Raw genomic sequence first — 3,927 nt, 5'->3', positions numbered from 1 at the left:
AGTTGTACTGGACTCGGTGAATTCACTGCTGCTGCCGCCGCCGGTGGCAATATGGCGCCTCTGCCACGCCCTCGGCCATGAGGCTGGCGTATTTTTTCTTCTCTGGTTTTGATTTCCACTCTGAATCCCTGCAGCGTGTGCTGAGCTCAGCCACTGGGAGCTTTAAATGCTGTCTGCGCCGAAAGATCCCGCCTGGCTGTTCCGCATCGGCTCACCTCGGCTTGCTGTAGCCGTCCGCTGAGTTCGCCGCTGCCGCCGGCAGTATGGCGCTGCTGCCGCGTTTTCGGGCGCGTGTGTCTCTTCTGTGGCCCTGAGCTCTGTTCTCAGTCCACTTTCTCTCTGGAGCCTGGTGGTTTTTTTGTTTTTCTGGTGATGGTGTTTTCTGGCTATGAAAGGCGCTCTTTTTATGGTAATGGAGATTGGTTGTTAGCGGGACTCTTAAGCCCCGCTTTTCTCGGTCGCCATCTTCCCGGAAGTCTCTTTTCATTTTTGAAACAGGGTCTCACTGAGTTGCGAAGGGCATAAGAAGCTGAGGCTGTCCGCAAACCGAGATCCTCTGGTCACAGCTTCCCGAATGCTGGGATTACAAGCGTGCACCACCACGCCCAGCTCCACAGGTTTTTTTAATTTAAAATTTAATTCCCACATTTTTATCAGCTAATGTGGCTATTCTATTTTTAAAGGTAATGGCATGTTCTATTTCTTGACAGATTAATTTTGTTTTTTTTTTAATGTACACATACATTGTATCTGTTCTTTGTGTATGTTGTCCTTCACACGAAAGGACATATTTGAGAAAGTTATACTGTAGTGTGTGTGTGTGTGTGTGTGTGTGTGTGTGTGTGTGTGTGTGTGTTGGGGTAAGAACAAGGTGACATACCTTACCATACAAGGCCTCTATACTTCACTCAGACTAAAACACTGATACAAGGTGGGTCTCTGTGGTGGCTTATATCTTGATTGTCATGATGGTTATATGATAAAATGGAATAGAGCTATACCCACACATCATATCAAGAGAATTTCCTGGTGTTATAATTATGCAAGATATAACATTGGAGCCAAGTATGGTGGCACACGTTTGTAATCCCAGTACTTGGAGGCTGAAAGAGGAGAATCACAGGTTCATAGACAGCCTCAGGTACTTAGTGAGACCCTGTTTCAAAATAAAGAATTAAAAATAATAGGGCTTTGCCGGGCATGCTGGTGCACTTTTGTAATCCCAGTGCTTGGGAGGCTGAGACAGGAAGATCACACAGGTTGGAAGCCACCCTCAGCTACTTAGTGAGACACTGTTTCCAAATTAAGTATAAAATAGATCTGGAAGAGTATAGCCTGGAGGTAGAAAAGCCCCTGGGTTCCACCCACAGTAACACACACACACACACACACACACACACACACACACAAATGGGCTTGGAGTTGGAGTGTAGTTTGGAGGTAGAATGCCCCTGGGTTTACTCCCCAGTACTGATAAAAAAAAAAAAAAAAAGATATAACATTGGGAGAATTGGATAAAGCTTACTATATGTGAACTCTGTGTATTTGCCTGTAAATTTCACATCATGTCAAACTAAAAGGAGAGAGAGAGAGAATATGAACAAGCAAAAAGAACTATAATTCTCATGTTTTTTTCTGACATAGTTGTTTGGCTTTAGGGTGTCTAGTAAAGCCCAAGTGGCTTTAAGTCATCTGAGTCAAGTCCTGGCTAGAGAGAGACTACACTAATTGAACTGAGGCGTCTGTGGGTCAGCCTGAAACAAGATGATCTTGTGTCTGGAACACATCTTGGTTTCCTGTGCCTTTCAAGGGAATCAATATATTGATTCTCATTTACCTAGCCATATGTGGCCAGGACATGGTTTATTTAGAAATATTGCCTTTACCTATATGCATCAAGAGACAATGAGGCTAATTAAGAGGTCTACAAAAACAGTATTCCTAGAGAAGAATAGGTCACAAAATAGAACACCTTTTATTTGAAATGTCTTCCTCCTCCTCTGGTTTGATGTTTTGTGCCCATAGTTTGGTAATGTACATATGACATATCCCTAGTCTTCTCTTCTCCAAACTATATTTCCATTTTCTCACTCCTTTCTTTATCCATTGCTACCTTCTTTGCACATGTGAATTATTTCAAAAGTCTTTTCTTGGTCTTCTTTTTTCTTCTATACTTTTCTTTTTTTGTAGTACTAGAGATTGAACCCAGGGGCATTATTCCTCTGAGCTACAGTCCCAGCTCTATTTTATTTATTTATTTATTTATTTATTTATTTATTTATTTATTTATTTTGGTGGTACTGAGGATGTAACTCTTCTCTGGGCTACACTCCCAGACCTATTTTATATTTGTATTTGGAAACAGGATCTCTTAAGCCAGCGAGGCTGGCTTCGAACCTGCAAGATCCTCCTGTCTCTGCCTCCCAAACGTGGAGATTACAAGCGTGCACCACCATGCCAGACTATTCTTTATTTTTGAAGCAGGGCTTCACTAAGTTGCACAGGGCATCACTAAGTAGCTGAGGCTAGACGCGAACCTGCCATCCTCCTGCCTCAGCCTCCCAAGTCCTGGGATTACAAGTGTGTGCCACCACACCCGGCTTGGTCTTCTTTCTTCTATCTTTTTCCCTTAGAGCCCATTCACCATACAGCAGCCCATGTGATCATCTCATATTTAGTTGGCATCACATGTCTGCTTGGCATCTCCAAGAGCTCCCCTGCACTTGCTACCGTAGCCTGCAGGATTCTGCATGACCTGGCTTCTGACCACTTCTCGACTTCATGTCAGTGACTCAGTTTTCTTTGGCACACAAGCCACTTCTCTGTTCCTTCATCATTCAAGCTGTGTCACACCTAGAGGCTGCACCCCTCTCCTTGAAATGGGCCCCATGCTCCTCTCTGGGCAGCTGGATCTTATCCTTCACCTTGCAGCTGGAGTGGCCCACATCAAGTGGCCTTCGTTTAACACAGCTCTCACCCAGCCTATTTATTTTCTCCACAGCACTTATTATGCTTTTTTTTTTTTTGGTACAAAAACAACCAAAACATATTTATTTGATATACACTGCAAGGGCTCAACCAAACTTAATTTAAAAGAAAGAAACAAAACGATACCATAGCTCAAGATACAGGGTCCTATACAGAAATCAAGAAAAAGACAGGTTATCTAAGGAAAAGAAAACAAGAAACAAAAAACAACAACAACAAAATGACGATACGGGGGGAGGCTGGCAGCCTGGGTCAGGGCTCTTGGCTGGAGACCTGCTTTGAGTAGGTTTCTTGCAGGTACTTCTTAAAAGCTGTGGGTTTTTTCTAGAGCTCAGCAGCATGTGTGTTCAAAGGGCTATCAATGTTGAGTTCTCCCAGCAGGCTCTGGAAGGAAAGCAGGACGGTCCTGACATCATTCAGGGCAGACCACTTGTCCTTGAGGATGACCAGGCAGATGTTACCCTGGGTGTCTATGTTGGGGTGGTAGCAGGGTGTGATAAACTTGTCTGTGGGTGCATTGTAAGGGTATCTTCTAGGGAATCTAAAGAGAGCTTATACCTTACATCTTCACATACTGTGCCAGCTGCTCCATGAATGGTCCCTACCCATTTGAAAAGGTTGTCTGATTCTGGGAAGGCAGAAATTCCTTCATCACCGGACATCATGAGGGTCATCAGTTCCTGCTGTAGCCTCTTGTCCACAGGGCTCCAGGCTGCGCCTCCGCGGGGATCGGCTCCTTACCGGCCATGGAGACAGTGGTGGTGGCGGGGTCATGAGGCCATCCAGGAGGTGCTGGCAGGGACACAGAAACTTCGAGAAAATGATGGAAACTGCCTTATTATACTTTTTAATCATCCTATTTGTTTTCTTATTTAATGTCTGTCATTCCATTAGAATGTAGGCTGCATCAGGCAAGGATTTTACCTTCTCGATCACTGC

General features: G+C 44.3%; 1 pseudogene across 1 annotated transcript; it reads right to left on the bottom strand.

The window, feature by feature from the left end:
- Positions 1-3,240: 3,240 nt before the first annotated feature.
- Positions 3,241-3,719, bottom strand: LOC308263118 (ubiquitin-conjugating enzyme E2 C-like; annotated as a pseudogene). The gene has a single exon. The product of its transcript is annotated as a ubiquitin-conjugating enzyme E2 C-like (transcript).
- Positions 3,720-3,927: the final 208 nt, after the last annotated feature.

This window comes from Muscardinus avellanarius, assembly GCF_963383645.1.
Source record: "Muscardinus avellanarius genome assembly, chromosome: 1".
NCBI lineage: Eukaryota > Metazoa > Chordata > Mammalia > Rodentia > Gliridae > Muscardinus > Muscardinus avellanarius.
This window is presented reverse-complemented; position numbering and strand designations above follow the sequence as displayed.